At 41.5% G+C, this 18,811-nt stretch overlaps 1 protein-coding gene across 15 annotated transcripts in view; it reads right to left on the bottom strand.

Moving 5' to 3' along the window:
• ZNF454 (zinc finger protein 454) overlaps nt 1-18,229 on the bottom strand; it is a 54,491-nt gene extending 36,262 nt beyond the window's left edge. For 11 of the 15 annotated variants that reach the window (XR_011464747.1, XR_011464746.1, XM_070373470.1 and 8 more), the window contains exons 1-2: nt 18,118-18,229; nt 8,127-8,223 (exon numbers count right to left, since the gene is read on the bottom strand). The gene's annotated coding sequence lies outside the window, so the exon portion shown is untranslated. The other 4 variants (XM_070373469.1, XM_070373468.1, XM_070373472.1 and 1 more) reach the window with 2 other exon arrangements.
• Nucleotides 18,230-18,811: the final 582 nt, after the last annotated feature.

Here is an 18,811-nt window from a genome sequence, read left to right as displayed (position 1 = left end):
GATAGCCAACTTCTCCAGCCCTTCAACATAGCTCTCTTAGTTCTTGAGCCTTCAGACTCAGACCAGGACTTAGATCCTCAGTCACTGGATCTCACACCCCTTGGTTTGGAGTGGGACTGAAGCACTGGCTTTCCTGGGCCCTCTGCAGTACAGATGGAAGGTCATGGGAACTCTTCATCCTCCATAACCGTGTGAGCCAACTCCTCATAACCTCTCTGTATATCTACATATATCCTGTTGGTTCTCTTTCTCTGGAGAACCCTAACTAATACAAGAGGGAACACTAACTGAGTGGCAGTTACACTAAATGATAACTCAACTTGTACTCAGTTTTGTACCAAGAGGAGATTCATATGCCTCAGCTCATTTAACCCAAAGGACAACCTGCCAAAGTGATAGAATTAAAGTCATCGTTTTACCGATGAGGAATCTGAGGATCAAAAAGGTTAGTACATTCAAGTCATACAGCTTGAACCCAAGGCCATCCAACTCCTCATGTTGTCAGAAGGCCAAGAAAAGATCCCAGAAACTCTCAGCAAGCGTAAGAGTGAGAGAAAGACAGAAAGGGAGATGGAAAGAGACTCAGGACTGAAACTCGGGGGGAAAGGGGTTTCAAGGAAGAGGGGCTAGTCAACACTATCAGAAGTCAGGTAGGTCAAATAGCTTGATGGTTGAAAAGAATGTCTGATTTGAAAATTAGCTAATTTCAGAAGAATGAAGGAAGAAGTCAGCTTACAGTGGATAAAACAATAAATGCAAGATGAGGAATCAGAAGCAGCCAGATGAAATTACTTCAAACTTTTTGTAAAGATGAGAAAAAAAAAAAAACTGTATGAAAAGAAGTAAGGAATAAGTTGTGGAAATAAAGCAATGGAAAAGGTTGCATTTAAGGACAGAGAGCACTGTAATATGTGAATAGGCAAAAGAGAGAAAAGGACTGATGAGTTCAGAGATGGAATGAAACCAATTTCCAAGCAATTTGGATATTTTACAGCCTACTGGCTATGAACTCTAGAAAAAGCGTCAACCCTGAGGCACAGAGTTTACTATATTTCTTTCTACCTCATTATTTATTTTCTCCTAGTACTTTTAAATCAACATATCAAAATAACAAAAACATGTTAAAAATTACTGGCAAATATTGTCGAGAAAAGTAAAAACTACTTGTTCAGTTGCCAAGTCATGTCGGACTCTTCGCAAACCCATGGACCGTAACACGCCTGGCTTCCCTGTCCTTCACCATCTCCCAGGGTTTGCCCAAGTTCATGTCCACTGAATCAGTGATACCATCCAACCATCTTATCCTCTGTCACCAAAAGTAGCTACTAGTAGTATATAAATATATGGCAGACATTCCATTTTATGAAAGGAAAAAAAGAAATGAGAAAAATCATCAGTTTGAAAAATGTTCTAAAGAAAGGGGAAGAAACAAGAAAGCATAATAATGATAAATCATTAAATAACAAAAGAAAGAGTCAATACATGTATAACAACAAATGTAAATGGGTTGGCTTTATCTATTAAAAGAGAAAAGCAGTAAAATGGGCTTAAAATACAATTATATGGCACATACAAAAGACCTTGGATAATTACATGGACAGAGGAGCCTGGCGGGCTATAGTCCATGGGGCTGCAAAGAGTCAGTCGCAACTGAACAACTAACACATACATACATGTAAGAGACACACATAAAACACAAACCAAAAAGTTTTAAAAAGTGGGGATGCTAGAGAAAAGACATAGGCTTCCCAGGTGGCTCAGTGGTAAAGAATCTGCCAGTAATGCAGGAGATACAGGAGATGCAGGTTCAACCTCTGGATCGGGAAGATCCCCTGGAGGAGGAAACGGCAACCTACTCCAGTATTCTTGCTTAGAGAATCCTATGGACAGAGGAGCCTGGTGGGCTACAGTCCATAGGGTAACAAAGAGTCAGACATGACTGAGCAACTGAGCACGCACACACACAGACAAGATACAGCAGGCAAAAGCAAATAAAAAACAGGGAGGAGACTGTATCAAACAGATAAGGTAGAATATATGTGGAAGTAAAATATAAGCCCCTTTGTGAAAAAGGTAATAGATCATAAATATGATACCCTCTTTCTGGGCTTCCCTGGTGGTCCAGTGGTTAAGAAGCCACCTATCAATGCAGGGGACACAGGTTCAATGCTTGGTCCGGAAAGATTCTACATGCCATGGAGCATCTAAGCCCACACGCTGTAACTACTGAGCCCAGGCACTGCAACTACTGAAGTCTGCATGCCCTAGAGCCTGTGCACGGCAATGAGAAGCCACCATAATGAGAAGCCCACGCCCCTCAGCTAGACAGCAGACTGTGCTCACCACAACTAGAGAAAGCCACGTGCAGCCACAAAGACCCAATGCAGGCCCAAAATTTAAAAAATAATAATAATAAAATTCATTTTAAAAAACAATGCATTAAAAAGCAATAATAAATATTATATTCTTTTTCCAAAAAATTAACTTACTTTCAATGTTAATAATAAGGCAAAATTAAAAGCCCAAATTTAGACTCTGATGGGTTATGTTGGTCTTCTCTACCTTCCTAGATTCTTCTCATTCCCTAAAGTGCAGAACCTACTACCCCCTCCACTCCTGCCACAGGCCGCAGAGCTTGTCCCTACTATGAAGCACACTATGGAGCCCTGGGTAGATTAGTATAGAAAGCCATTTTAAAAAGCTACAGTGAAACTTAACTGTACCAGTCATAAAATGTATTTGTTGCTAATCTCTTAAGATGTTTTCTCCCTTTCTCCTTTCCACTTATTATGGGTTTTTTTCTCCCCAGCACTACATTAAGCTCATGGTAAATCATGGTATTTGAAATAAGCAGCTTCATGGGTTTATCTCCTTCATGCAGACGTTTCCTCAAATATAAAACACTGAGTTTTTTGATATTGTTATCCTTTAAAAAGGCCAAATATCAAATGGAATAAATAGGAATATTTAATAATGAAAATATACTTTATAAAGAAGATACAACAGTGATAAAGTTTTAGACACCACAGGAGCACCATGTTTTCAGATATAATTCTCAGCAACCCAGTCTTAATTTTTTTTAACCAAGTCATAACTCTGGTTAAATTACAATCACCATAGAACAAAAATTCAAACACCTCAGAATACACTTACGAGGAATAAGCAAGATCCTCCTGATGAAAGTTAACAAAAACCATAATGAAAGATCTGAATAAAAGGAAAGGTAATTTTTTTTCACTCAATAGGAAGAATAAATATTGTAAAGATGGTAATCTTCCTCAAATTTATACAGTTAGTGAACCCAAATCAAAACTGCATATTTTTTAACGATTTCTGTTGAACTTGAAAATAGTTAATAAAATTTGACCCTAAGGATAAATGTAGATGAACAGTACAGTAACCAAAGGAGGTTGGGATGTTCTTTATAAACTAACAAAGAAAATTCTAAAACAAATAAAATAGAGTGGTACTACAGTAGAAATAGAGCAACAGAACAGAATTCAGAAAAATAAACTTGTGTGTATGTATATATATCTAAATATGTTATATGTAAACATTTTATATACATATATAAATTTAGTGTTATCTAATTTAGTATATCTAATTTAGTGTAAATTTAGGTAGTATCTCAAATCTTTCAAGAATAAGCAGAGCACTCAATATATTATTCCAATAGGTGTACAACAGTTTGAATGCCATCTCCTCAAATGTGCCAACCCAGTTCTGCCTGGCTAAAGCAGACACCGTGTCACACTCAGCCAGGCCACCCTACTGTTTGGTGACCACAGCATGTAACAACATCCTCAGTAGTATTTCTTCTTCATTGCTGCCTTCTCTTTCTAGAAGAGAAAATCAAGGAGGAAAGGGCTTTGTCCGTTTCATTCTCTACTACCTTCCCATCATCCAGAACATTGCTTAGCACATGGTAGGCAGGCGTTAAAAATCTGTTTAATGAAAGGATGGATGATGAAATGCCTCACCACACATTAAATGAAGTTAGATTCCAACCTCACATGTGTACAATAAATTCCAGATAGCTCAAGAAACTAAATTTAAAATGATAAAAACCAATAGAAAATGTAGAAGAGTATTTCTATAAACTTAGGCTACAGAAAACCTTTCATAGCAATAATTCCAAAGCCAAACAAAGGAAAAGAAATGTTAACTGCATAAAACTTTATTTGTAGCTGAAGATTACAAAAAAAGTTTAATTGGGAGAATGGCATTGAAACATGTATAATATCATGTATGAAACGAGTCGCCAGTCCAGGTTCGATGCACGATACTGGATGCTTGGGGCTGGTGCACTGGGATGACCCAGAGGGAGGGTATGAGGAGGGAGGAGGGAGGAGGGTTCAGGATGGGGAACACAGGTATACCTGTGGCGGATTCATTTCGATATTTGGCAAAACTAATACAATATTGTAAAGTTTAAAAATAAAATAAAATTAAAAAACAAAAAAAGTTTAAAAGAAAGCTGAATGACAGGGAACAAGAATGGCGATTTATGGCAAAGGACTAATATCCATTTCTTTTATATATAAACAACTCAACATAAAAATGGACAAAGGACACAAAAAGGCATCTTAAAAGGCTAGAAGAATGTACATCCACAGTCATTTTTGAGGATTTGAGACCTAGAAGTATATCTTATAACCTTATCACCTTAATTTTTTTTACAACTATATGCTTAATATTTATATTCAGAAAAAGAGGATAAAACTTAAAGGCAAATGCAAGTTATACTTGGGCAATTCACAGTCACATAACTGGTTAATATAGGAAAGATGGAAATATTAGGAAAGATGAAAGAAGGAATACAGCTCTAACACTGCACTGATACATCCTAAATCAATCACTATACTCTTTGAAAGTGTCAAGGTCATCAAAGACAAAGACTGAGAAACTGTTCCAGATTAAGGCAGACTAAGGAGACAGGACATTTAGATGCCAGGTGAGAACTGGATTCGTTTCTGGATCAGATAAAGGACATTGTGGCAAAACAGGACTAAGGTCGGCAGATCAGCTAACAGAATTGTATCAGTGTAAGGACATAAAACAGGGTCCTTAACCTTAGGAAACAAATACTTCAGTATTTAGAAATCAAACCAGTGATTGCCTGGGATGGGAGTTTTGTGTAGGAACCTGGGATGGGAGCTGTGGATAGGAAACAGGTGAGGATACTTTCTGGCGTGAGGACAATGTTCTATAGCTTGACTGGGGCACTGGTGATGTTGGTGCACAAGTTTGTCAAAACTCAGTGAATTGTATACTTTAACTGGGTTATTTTATGTAAATGATAAGTGAAAAATAAAGTTAGTTAGCACTATTAAACTAAATGGGCTTCCCTGATGGCTCAGCAGTAAAGAATCTGCCTGCAATGCAGGAGTCACTGGAGACACAGGTTTAATCCCTGGGTCAGGAAGATCCCCTGGAGGAGGGCATGACAACTCAATACAGTATTCTTGCTTGGAGAACCCTATGGACTGAGGAGCTGGGAGGCTACAGTAGTCCATAGCGTTGCGAAGAGCCAGATATGACTGAAGCAACTTAGCATGCCGCATGCATGCATTTTAACTAAATAAAATAAAATCAAGGCTATTGACAACCAAACTGAAGCCTTTGTCAACTAAAATCTTCTGAGTGCTTCCCCCTTTAAATCTTCCTCCTTTCCAGAAATTCTCTGATAGTACCTATTTTTGTGAATTATATTTCCTTTTAAAACTGAGCTTGATAACACTGAGGAGAGAAAGTAGTACAAAGAGAAATCATGACAGTCAACACTTGTCTTCATGAAGTCTTTAGACTGGCTCCTTTTATAAATAACCAAGTGACATATTCAAGAGACTCCGAACATATGACCTTATGACTAGAGAAAACACCACAAGTCCTTTAGGATGGCAGACAAGGTTAACTATACCTAAACTTAAAAAGTAAAACAAAAAAATACCTAAGAACTTAAAAGTTTCCTGGGTCAAATCCTCCTGATGTCTTACTTCCTTTTCCAGAGAAGCAACAACTTCAAGTTCTAGCAAAAACTAGTAGCATCCATTTCAAGCAATCTCTCACAGCAAAACTAGCCTAGGCTCCTTATTCACCTTTTTCCTCTGATTTTTTCTTCTTCTTCTCAGAAAAGCTTTCATCATGCCAACTCCCTTATTTAAATTCCTCTGACTCCTCCTCTACTCTCAGGCCTACTACCCCACCCAACACACAAACTCCTCCTTCCTGGTATTTGACCCCAACTTTGTCTCTGATGCCCTCTTACTTCCAGTCCCTTGCTACCTTCACTCCACCTGTAAAACTTGTCACCTACAAATTGGTACTTGCCATCCACCTCTACACACGAGCTGCTGCAACTGCTGACCTTCAACACCCCCTGAAAAGAGTTCAGGGTGGAGATCAGGAATGAAGCATCTGTCTTCTGGGAAAACTGGCAGAACAGGTCTTTAGACAGGTCTTTATTTTCAGGAGACAATATTATGAGCCCAGTTCTTGCATCCTGTCATATCTAGAAAAGCACTAAAATCCTTCATGGTGACATCTGCTCCTTGTGACTAGCAGTAACCTTCTGCAAAAAAAAAAAAAAAAAAAAAGTGCTTGATTGCATGTACTCCCCTTCCCCAAATTACATACATATTAACCTTCCCCCCTACCTCTTTGGAGCAGTTTCTAAGAGCTTTCTGAAATGCTGCCTTCAGTCCTCATTTTGCCCCAAATAAAACTTAACTCACAATTCTCATGTTGTACTTTTTTTTCAGTTGACAAACTCTAAAACACCTAGTGTCTCGAATAATGTTAAGAATGCCTACAACTGAGCTAGTACTTTCAATATTCCAGGAACCAATGCTGGGCTCTTTTTACTTTATTTCATTTGAACTTTCACCACACCTATGAAGTAGGTATTATTAAATGAAACAAGTCCAGTGAAATTCTTATCACTGTCAAGTATGTGGCAACCACTCAGTTAATGCTGTTATTTCTTTCATCACCATGAGGAACTAATGCTTAAGGAAGTCACGTCACTCACCCAACACAGTGCAGCTGTTAAATAATATTTGGAATTTAAACTTCAGACACTCTGACTTCACTACAGCAAATCCTCTCTACATATCCCTACTCAACCCTACTTCTGGTCACCACACTGATCTTCTCTTTCTCCTGAACTGTGGAAAACCTGGGTCCTGGAACTCTGACAACCTGGGTACTTAACTGTACTTGTTCTTATTATCATTCAGTTCAGTTCAGTTTAGTTCAGTCGCTCAGTCGTGTCCAACTCTTTGCAACCCCATGAATTGCAGCATGCCAGGCCTCCCTGTCCATCACCAACTCCTGGAGTTCACTCAAACTCACATCCGAGTCAGTGATGCCATTCAGCCGTCTCATCCTCTGTCGTTCCCTTCTCCTCCTGCCCCCAATCCCTCCCAGCATCAGAGTCTTTTCCAATGAGTCAACTCTTCGCATGAGGTGGCCAAAGTACTGGAGTTTCAGCTTTAGCATCATTCCTTCCAGGACTGATCTCCTTCAGAATGGACTGGTTGGATCTCCTTGCAGTCCAAGGGACTCTCAAGAGTCTTCTCCAACACCACAGTTCAAAAGCATCAATTCTTCGGTGCTCAGCTTTCTTCACAGTCCAACTCTCACATCCATACATGATTACTGGAAAAACCATAGCCTTGACTAGACGGACCTTTGTTGGCAAAGTAATGTCTCTGCTTTTGAATATGCTATCTAGGTTGGTCGTAACTTTCCTTCCAAGGAGTAAGCATCTTTTAATTTCTTATTATCGTATATATGTACAATCATCATGACTGTTTCCTGTAGAAATGTGACCTCTTTTATGTTCCTGGAGAGTCCATGGCCCTATAAGCACCTATAAGGACCATCTCTCACATGATTTCTGTTCCTTTTTTGACCCCTGAACTGCACCAACAAATTAACAGGCCAAGGCATCCAGCTGAATAAGGAACTAGCAGCTGAGAACAGAACTGAGAGACATCGAGGGAGGGTTTTGTGGAAAACATCCAACATTCAGAGACCTCAATCGTTCTGTTTTCTGTGGTGAGGCCTACCTACACTACAGGAGCAAGGAGTAAGAGAGAGGTCTGAGAGAAAGCTGAGCTTACCTCAACTCCCCAAAGTAGAGGCCCAGCAGCCATTGCCTTCTCCTTCCTTCCTGTGGTGTCCTTCCCAGGGGATTGGCAGGATCCAGAGAATATGGAGCTGAGGGAAGGAAAAGATGTGAGAAACAAGACTCCTGCCAAAAAAAAAAAATTACTGAGAAATGGAATATTGCCTGCCACATCAGTAAACAAAGGATATTATAGTTATCAGGGTTGCATCTGCCACCAGTGAGCTGGGGAGCCTGGAGGGGAACTCAGGAAAGAAAGGATACCTGCGTCTAGCAGTCATCAGACTTCAGCCCCTCCCCACAGTGAGCCTTGAGGAAACTCAGGCTGTGAAAACACAGGACACTGGCCCCAGGCAGCCAAGGAGCATATCGCATCTTCCCATACACAGAAAAGTGCTCAATTCCTTGAGATACCCAGTTTTCTTTAATTAACAATCATCTTTTGACATTCAGACTACCTGCCCTTTGTTGCAAAACTCCTATATACCCTGGCTCCTCCCCAGCCTCCTCAGAGCAGTTTTCTCAGGGTTTCTTGAGATAAACGCTGCCTCCCAGGCTTGAGCTTGAGGTCATAAAAATTTCTGCTGCATAAAACATAAGTCCCAACTTTTAGGTTGTGAACTTTTTTTGTCTACAATACCTACAGATAAGCCAAGTAAGAAGTATATGGTATTTATGTGAAGAATACCATAAAAAAATACCATTTAATTTACTGATTAAACTTATTTAAAGAAAGCTGAACAAAGAGAGATATACCATCTTCCTGGATAAGATGTCACAATATCCTAAGTTGTCACTTCTTTGAAATTAATTTATGAACTTAACACATTCCCAACCAAGTTATACCTAAATAATAATCTTGAGAGGTTAATTGCGGAAAAGATGATTTTTTTTTTAAAGTTAATTGTGTTATTAAACAATAGCCAGGAAATTTCTGAAAGGGAATAGCAAACTTGCCCTCCAAATATTATACAATTCCCTGGAGGAGGAAATGGCAAGCCAATCCAGTATTCTTGCCGGGAAAATCCCATGGACAGAGAAGCCTAGCAGGCTATAGTCCACGGGATCACAAAGAATTGGACCTGACTGACCACATACACAAAATCAGAACACAGTGTTACTTCGTAGGGAGAGTCACTCATTCACCAGATATACTGTTGACCACCTACTGTGTACCAGGCACCTATTCTTAGGGCAAACAAAATAAACTCTCTACCCTTATGGATGTTATAGTCTAACAGGGAAAAGGGTCAGTGGAATACACTAAAATCCTAGCAACACAAACAGTTCAGGAAAAAGTTTATACATAAGAATTCAGGATATGAAAAAATGTGACAGTTCACATCAATGAAGAAAATGTCGTGGTGTGAGCACAGGTTGGAAAAGAATTTCCAGACATGAGACAGAATGAGAGGGAAATAAAGTTTATTAGAGTGGGAGACGCTGTTACAACAGTGGCCCAGCTCAAGGGAGAACCAACCTTGAACAGGGGTCCTTAGTTCACTTTTATACCCAGGGTGCAAGGCGTGGGATGGGGGTCTTGCGGGTCATTTGCTGATGGGATGAGGCACATATACTGGGTGGGTGGAGAGTAAGGCAAATACCCTCTCTCTCTAAGGGGTAGGAGGGGAGACAGGTTATATATTTTCAGGAGGACCTGAAATCCATTAATAGTTACAACATGGGAGAGGGAAGGACAATAAGGGTCTGGTTTTTCTGTTCCTGCATTCCAAGACCCTCTTTGGTTTTATCTGCTCTTTTGTCCCTGTGCTACCACATTCCCCCCTCTCTTTATTTTTAGGGCCAATTCTTTGGCCCCTGTTGATACCCTGCTCATATCTAACTATCTACCTATTTCCCTTCTCAGGAGTTTTGGAAACCAGTCTCAAAGGAAAAGAGGCGATGACCGCTCTGACTTCTTCAGGCTGTACAGGGTCGTCATGGGGCTCTCGGTTCCCTTTTGCCTGCTCTCTTTCAGGGTACATTTACAGAGGGAGAGGAGAGTCCACGGAATGATAAGGCGGCTTGTTTCAGCATTGTCTGGGTGTTGGTCAGGGTATATTCTTGTCATACTATTACTTGGAGATGTCTTGTATTCTAGAAGAAACAAACTTAACACGGAAGTTAGAGGTGCGTGGCCCAAAGATTAATAGAAGTAGAAACGCTGCTGAGGAGCTAGCCAGGAGAGACCGGACTAGGCACTGGTTCGCGACGTTCGTATTTCTCTGGGTATGAGAAGATGCAAGAATTGGGGCTCATAGAATCTTTACCTGAAAACATCCGATCATCTGAAGGCCGGGTCTTCTGGGTTTTTCCCAGAGCAGAGTGCCTTATTTATGATCTCCACCCTGAACTCCTTTCAGGGGGTGTTGAAGCCCAGCAGCTTGCAGTGGTCATGATGTAATCTTTGTAGAGGCAGCTGGCAGGTGCCAACTTCCAGTCAGCAGGGTCCCTACATGGCCACATATTTGACTATGCTTTGGGGGCATTTCATGGCTGTTGTGTCCCGCGGTGCTGGGAAGGCTCATTCTCAAGTCTACCAAAGATTCCACGGACAGTCTGCCGGGAGCCACCACGGGAGATCCCACCCATGACAAAGGTCATGCGGAAGAGACCTGACAGGCAAAGGCGGATCAGGCCTCAAGGGACCCCCTGAATCTGCTCGAGCACCTACCCCAAAACCAGAATCTGTCTGTCTTACTATTTTGTGCCTTTCACCAACTCTTCTGACATTAAAAGGGGGCTATCCCAGACCACCTTTCTCTGGAAAAAGTCAACTTAGGGCTTTGGTTAATAAGTCTCCTGAGCATGAAAGGAATATTTCTATTTTAACCCCTCTGTTGGCATTCTAGCTTGCCTGACAGGTTTATCCATACTCTTGCAATTAACACACATGATTGTTCACAACTCCCCAACCTTGAAAGGCACGGGAAGCCAAAACATTCTAAAAGTCCTAATGAGCATAGAGCCCTTTAAGAGACAAAACATTATTAAAATAGATAGTACTGGTAAAGGGTTTCATTGTTGAGCCAATGCTTGCTGCCAAGTTCCCATATCCCTTATCCATTGTATACCTGGGAGTGTATTGGTTAACATAGTTGGAATGTAAGAAAAACAAGTAGCAGCCTTGGAATTAACCACATCAGACCTTTGAGCTAATTGGTTCTTTCTTTGTTGTGACTTACTGCACCTTTGCTCTGTGAGAATATAACTCTGTTTAGCACTTTCTGAGGCTGACATAGATTAGAAATATAAAGAAAAAACACCCCAAGGGAAGATAAGTTTTCTGGGTGAGCAGCCTATATCAAAAAAGGGTCATAAAATGTCCACAGGCCTCCAAGGCCAGAAGATATTGTACACAACATTGTTTATGGGAAAGGTGTGCAGAAAAAATCCTGGTTTTGATAAAGACAAAACAGGTGTAATGTTTGGGCTGACTCTGTATGACTTTGCATCTTTCATTTCCCTCTATGTACAAGTCAAGGTATAAAAGTTCCTTTTGAAAATAAAGTATGGGCCTCGCTCACCGAAGCTTGGTCTCCCCGTGTCGTTCTTTTTTTCCTTTTCTCTCCTTTTCTCTCTCCGTTCTTCTTTCAGGATGACTCCTTGGAACACAGGAGCTTTATTGGCTTTCTGTGTTAATCAAGGAAGATCAAGCCTCTTTTTCTCTCTTTTTACTTTCCTTATCGCCTAGGCCGTCATCCTGAGGGCACCCCTGGATCCTGCTGGGGCTGGACCCCGGCAACAGTCTGCTCAAGTGTGCTGTTACGGGACCAGACCTTGCAAGTAGCAAAAGTCTCTGGACCATACCTGTCTTACTAGCCTCTTGGTCCAGGAAATGATTCCCTCTTGTTGCTTCTTCCCATATCTAGAGTTACATTATTATAATCATTGATCTTATATGGAACTGCATATCAGCATTTTATCACAGGCTCAGTCACACATTTAGTAATATAAGAAACAATCATCTGAAACAAGCAACATAGAAAATAACAAAGCTAGCGGTTATTAGTAAGGTCATAAGTAAGAATTATAAGTCAAGAACTTTCGTTAGGTAGAGTCCAGTATACCACAGGTCATCTGACTTAGTTAAATAATTATATCCAGGTGTGAATCTCCTGGTTGTACATCATGGAGCATCTGACCTTTATCCAAAGATTGGTTACTGAGATAAGCTTTAGAAACAAACTTAGAGTGTCCTTTTTAATAACTTAATTAATTAAACCTTTTAGCAATATAACATAACAACAAGGAACTAACTCGGAAGTAAACACAGACTTTAATTAACAAAACTAGAACTTAATATTAAGTGAAATATAATTTTTTTGTCATCGTGAGGGCATTAGCCCTGTAGGCAGGGAAGCCTTTAACCCATCAAATAAAAATGAGACTTGTCAGGGAGCCTCGAAAAGCCAAGCAGCCATCTTGGATTTCCCATAGCTCTGACTCCTTGATTTACAGCTACTGTTCACCCATTTTTAATCCCCCGATTTAGGAGTAGACTGTTGCCATGTTTTAAGGACATCAGGATAGCAAAAGTCTAACCGTGAGGGCTTATTTTTTGTAGAAGCAGAATGAGCTTTGTCTACATGCACCGTAATCTTAAATAATGTTTATTTACCAAAGTAACAAAAGATTTTAAAAACAAATATAAACCACTTAAAGGCAAAGAAATTGATAATCTGTTATCAGAAACTTCATTCTAGGAAAGCTTTGTTCTCTTAACATAGAGAGTAGACTAAATGCCAGTCTGTTACCAGTTTACCAGATAACAAACAAAATTTGTTTATCGCTTAATCTTAGAAAAGTCTTTTCCATAAATCTTGAAGTAGCAGGATTCTTGCAAAGGCATCGGGATGAAACCATAGAAGGCATGTTTAAAATCTGATTAAATTGCAATTGACAATGGAGCCTGGTCATTGCTGTGACTTGTAACACTTGTAACATGATAACTTGAATTATAATGATATTTTATCAGGACATATCAGATTTTCATGAATTTCACTTAATTTCTAGGATATCTGTATTAGTAACATCAACCATACACTATAACCTGAGATGATTCATCACTCTTCTAGCAATACTTCCCATGTAATTTAACATGTCAAATGAACTCAGGTAGTTTAATATCTCTCTTTGGGATGTCTCAGGGGCCCTCTGAAGCATCCCAAAGTTAGCTAGAAGTCAAATGATTTAGGAAGTGTTTTCAATAAATATCAAAAGGGTTTATAACACTCAGTCAGGTAGGATCATATAAGTCACAGTGAAACAACAGTTATTCACTTAGCCAAAGTTAACAAAAGATTTCAAAGGTAAACATAGAACAGATCACTTCAGGGGAAAAAAAAAAACATAAAATCCATTACCAAAGGCAGTTCAACATCTCAAGAAAACAAAACTCTTCCCTTGGGGTCCACTTTCCATAAAACCTTCTTATCACTTTCTGTACCCATTACTTTGTTCTCCCATCCTGAAACAGTCACCAGTTAAGTCAGACCTACTTCCTTTTCCCTTCATAAAATGTAATTTCATTCCTCACACCTTCTTTACTGAAAACACACATCCTACTTTCCTTAAGCAACCAAGAACTGACCTTTATATTAGCATTCTATAGATTGGTGAACATAAATACCAGTGATAAATTCTAAAAAAAATTCTAGAGAACATCTCAGGATGGCATCAAACATTATTCAATAAAAGTCCAAAATCACTAGTTTCTCTGTAAGAGGAAGTTAGTGTTCAGTAATGAATGTTTCAGAATCTTAGTTTATTTGGAAATGACCTAGCTATTCAATAAACTTCCATCACTTAGTTTAGCACAACCCTAGAAATTCAGGTTACCAAAATCTAGAGAGACTGCTGTTTTAGACAGACATTTCTAAAGTATAATTATTCTTACTAGTTTATCTAAAAGCTCATATCTCATTTACATTTTTCAGGAGTTTTTTTTTTTTTCCTACAGGTACTTTTCTTGTTGACAAACTTGTAACAGATACAACAATATAACAATATTTAACTTATAATAAACCTAGGCACAAAGGAAATATTATGCTTAATGTTAATGACTCTTAGATATGTCTATATCAGATTAGCAAACAAACATTAATACTAGATATTTAATATTGCATATTTCCCATTCACGTGAATCTGAAATTCATTTAAGTTAACTTCCTTTGTATTTAGAATTGTTTGATTTGTAAGTGCTTACTTTTCTTTAGGCCAATTAAATTAGAACTCATGTACAACTTCAGCAACATTATCAAAAAAACCCAAAAGACACACACTGAGACATACATAAATACAGACAGAGATCGCAGTTTTCCACTTGAGATTTAAAATGTCTCTTTGATTTTCTCCCCCCACCCCCTTTTTAAAAAATTCTAATTTGCCCAAGGTTGAGGTCTCAGGTAAAGTTGGCTGTGTATTTCAAGGACATGGAAAGAGTTAACTTTAAGCTTTTCCCTAGGCAGGCCTTTTAATAAGCTGCTGCTGCTGCTGCTAAGTCACTTCAGTCATGTCTGACTCTGTGCGACCCCATAGACGGCAGCCCACCAGGCTCCCCTGTCCCTGGGATTCTCCAGGCAAGAATACTGTAGTGGGTTGCCATTTCCTTCTCCAATGCATGAAAATGAAAAGTGAAAGGAAGAGTCATGTCTGACTCTTCGTGACCCTATGGGCTGCAGCCTACCAGGCTCCTCCATCCATGGGATTTTCCAGGCAAGAGTACTAGAGAGGGTTGCTTAGTCATAGTTTTATAGCTAAAATATAGACCAAATAGTGCTCAAATTAACTCTGATATCAGGGGAGGATCAGCTGATAAAAATGTTGGATTGTCCCTCTGATGGGAAGTGAGGTCTTTGTCCCATCAGAAGAATATGAAGGGTTAAGGGAATTTACAGGGGGAGGCTTGGTCCTTCCCCATCCTGAGAAACGAGAGTAGTTAGAAGGGAATTCTTTAGGATGTTCAGGAGTAGGGGAAGCTTGGTTCCCTCCTCACCTGAGAGATAAGTGTAGTTAGAAGGGGATTCTTTAGAATGTTAGGAGAGTTTTTGATCCTTCAGGCTTTTGAATATAGGGAAAGACCTGGACCAAAGGGAACCTCAGAATCCTTTCCAAGAGGTCATGTGGATATGAAAGGTCGAGTAGGGGTCATCTAGGAAATCTGATGGAGAGAGGCAGAGGGAGACAGGAGACAGGGAGGCAACAGAACATAAAGAAATTCTGAGTCCTTTCCCTGCTTTTGGCAAAAGCTAGTGTGCCATTCAGAGGCCATATTTTTTTTGGGTCCCCCAGTTTGTATTGGGGCCAGGTCTTCTGCAGGGTCAAAATTTTCCAGTTTCTGAGAATGTAGCCAAGGGGTGAGTCTGAGAGAGGATCCCAGATATACAGAGATTCCTGGGAGCGACTGGGTGACTCACTGGCGATTCCTTGAAACGTGGAAGCCACTCTTGGGATGGCTCAGAAGCAACACCTAGGCTCCTGTAAATCAATCTGGACTGAAAGGGAAAGAAGTGAAAGTGACAGGGAAGAAGGCTGAAGAGGAAGATGCCTTACAATCCTATTGGGGAGGCGGTGGCCAGGGGACAATGGTCTCTGTTTTCCTTCAATCACTATGTGCCTGACACGGCACATGGAAATTGTCTTGCTGCGGGCGGATGCCCTTGTGGCCGGATCCGTTTCGTGTCCCCCTCATCCTCACATGGGAGTCTTCATGTGGCAGGTGCCCTAATGGCTTTTAAGTGCCTGACCCATGCACACAATATTGGTTGGCCTAGTCCTCAGTTGGAAAGAAGACAAAGGAGAGACCCTCACCCATTTGGGCGGCTGCTACTGGGGTGCAGTGAACAGGGGCCTTTGGAACACACCAGAGGGTAACCCTGGCCAGAGTTCTTCAGTTGCTTCCACAGCACTTGCCTGTTTGCAGAGGGTCCCTATGAGAAAGAAGAGAGGAGGTGGGGGAAGAGGCCTAAAGGTCCCCATATGGGCCACCAAAACTGTCGTGGTCCAAGTGTGGGTTGGAAAAGAATTTCCAGACATGAGACAGAAAGAGAGGGAAATAAAGTTTATTACAGTGGGAGATGCTGTTAGAACAGTGGGCCAGCTCAAGGGAGAACCGACCTTGAACAGGGGTCCTGAGTCCACTTTCATACCCAGGGTACAAGGAGTGGAATGGGGTTTTGCGGGTCATTTACTGGGTGGGCGGGGGGATGGAGAGTAAGGCAAATACCCTCTGTCTATAGGGTAGGAGGGGAGACAGGCTATACTGCTTAGGAGGACCTGAAATCCATTATTAGTTACAACATGGGGGAAGGAAGGATGGTAAGGGTCCGGATTTTCTGTTCCTGCATTCTAAGACCCTCTTTGGTTTTACCGGCTCTTTTGTCCTTGGGTCACCACAGAAAGGATGAATGATTCAATAACTCAGAACAAGAGCTTACCATTTGGAAAAGAATAAAAATTTGCACATAAAGTGAAACTAAAGTACTAGAAGAAAATGCAGATGAATATCTTGTGACATATGGAATAAAAGACTCCCTAACAATGATGTCAAAGACCCAAACATGAAGGGAAGGTTTGCACGTCTAAACATATAAAAAGTCAACATTTCTGCATAGAAATTGAAAATATAATTGTGTATCAGACACACGATTTAAAAACACAATGCAAACTGCCTAAAAATATTCACTGGCTTTCAAAATGCAAATAGGTGCACCTTATTGTTTGCACCTCTCAGGAAGTTAGAGAACAGTAACACTCAGACTTAACTGTGTGTCAGTAAGGTACCCTTACCTTGCAATGTTTATAAACTACTACTGTTCTAGAGAGAACAGGACAGAAGCTATCAAAAACTTTACAGTATGATTTAGAAATTTCACTTGAGAAGATTTACAGAATGAGATAAGAATGCAAAGATAAATGTAGCCAGATGGCCTTTATTGTTTATAATACTAAACAAACAATCAAAAAAAGCCCACAACAACCCTGAGAAAGAACACTAAGCCCTACAGAGAGGATTAAGCATGGCACGGACTTACTTTTCCTCATATTCATTAATAAGCTGACTTAGCTGTTCTTAAAAACTAGTGTAAGTAGATGGTTTCAAAATATTAAACTAAAAAAACTTTATTCCGCATCTTAAGTTGTACTACACAGATAAAAATATTTATTAAAAAAATCACGGAGCTTAAGATTCGCGCACATGTATTTCATAACTCATTTTTTAAAGTAAATGGAGAAAAGGATACTAATATCCACATATTTGTTTAGAAAGCTTTTCTATGTACATAGACATGCAGATGTTGACAGTTTTCAAATGATTTTTCCCTTTTTGCTCCTCTGAACCTTCTAGTTGTCCTATACTGAACTTTTTTATTTTTGGTAAGAGGGAAAAAACTGCTTTAAAAGAAAGAAGAAAGAAAAGGATTCCCTCAAGTAGAAATCTGCACAGGATGGCCCTCCCCATTCTTACGGAGAGAGGAGTGAAGCGGGGCCCGCGCCAGCGCCCCAGGAATCGGAAACCACTGAGGGCGGTCCCGAGATGCGGTTTACACAAACGGCAGGAGCTGGAGCCCCGAGACCCGCACCTTGGTCGAGAATCGCCCGAGATTTTCACGGCGGGTCCCGGGGACAGCTCGCGACGGGGAGGAACCCAGGGTCCGAGCGACTTCCAGAGGCTTCGGCCCCTCACTTGCCCTCCGACGCTGGGCCCCTGAGCCGAGCTCTCTGCCCTCGCCACTCGGGGGACAGGTGGTCGAAGAACCGCGCCCGACCGCTCGGCTCTTGGTGTTCTCGCCGGCTGGGCTCCCAGGGCGAGAGGAGGCACACCTGGAGTTAAAAGCCCGGCGCCGCGCTGGGTCAAAAAGGTCGCGGCCCATCAGCAGCCCGCCCCACCCCTAAGGGGCCTCGCCTGGCTGCGCTAGACGCCTCCCTCCAAGGCCCCGCGCACCCTCCGGAGCGGGCGCTTCCGCCGCGGCCCCTTCACTCACCCTCTCCCAGAAGGAGCCAAGGCAGCCTGCGGACTGATGACGCCCCTCGCGGCACCGCCACCCCAGGAAGTCGGACTACATTTCCCACAAAGCTTCGGGGAGGCGTAAGGAGGGCGTAGGAATGCGCAGACGCGGGCCGCAGCGGGGCGGGACGATTCCACCCCCTGGGGTGGTGGCTCCCAGAATGGCTGCTTCAATTTGGTGGGTTTGTGGTTTGTCAAGCCAGGAGTCAAAGGCGCGGTGGCCTTACCCCCGCAACCCTGAAGAAGCCCCTTCATTAGAGCTTCTGGAGTCCTAACCCATGGGTAGGGGAGAAGGGGCAGCCATCCTTTGCTAAGCCTCACTTTTCCTTTTCTGAAATAAAAGGAGCCTAGAGGAGTCCCTCGGAGAAGGCAATGGCAACCCACTCCAATACTCTTGCCTGAAAAATCCCATGGACGGGGGAGCCTGGTGGGCTGCAGTCCCTGAGGTCTCGGAGTCAGACAGGACTGAGCGACTTCCCTTTCACCTTTCACTTTTCACTTTGATGCATTGGAGAAGGAAATGGCAACCCACTCCAGTGTTCTTGCCTGGAGAATCCCAGGGACAGGGGAGCCTAGTGGGCTGCTGTCTATGGGGTCGCACAGAGTCGGACATGACTGAAGTGACTTAGCAGCAGCAGCAGAGGAGTCCTTTGCCAAGTTGTGGGAAGAAA

The sequence above is a fragment of the Bos mutus genome, chromosome 7 (genome assembly GCF_027580195.1).
Source record: "Bos mutus isolate GX-2022 chromosome 7, NWIPB_WYAK_1.1, whole genome shotgun sequence".
Taxonomy (NCBI): domain Eukaryota; kingdom Metazoa; phylum Chordata; class Mammalia; order Artiodactyla; family Bovidae; genus Bos; species Bos mutus.
This window is presented reverse-complemented; position numbering and strand designations above follow the sequence as displayed.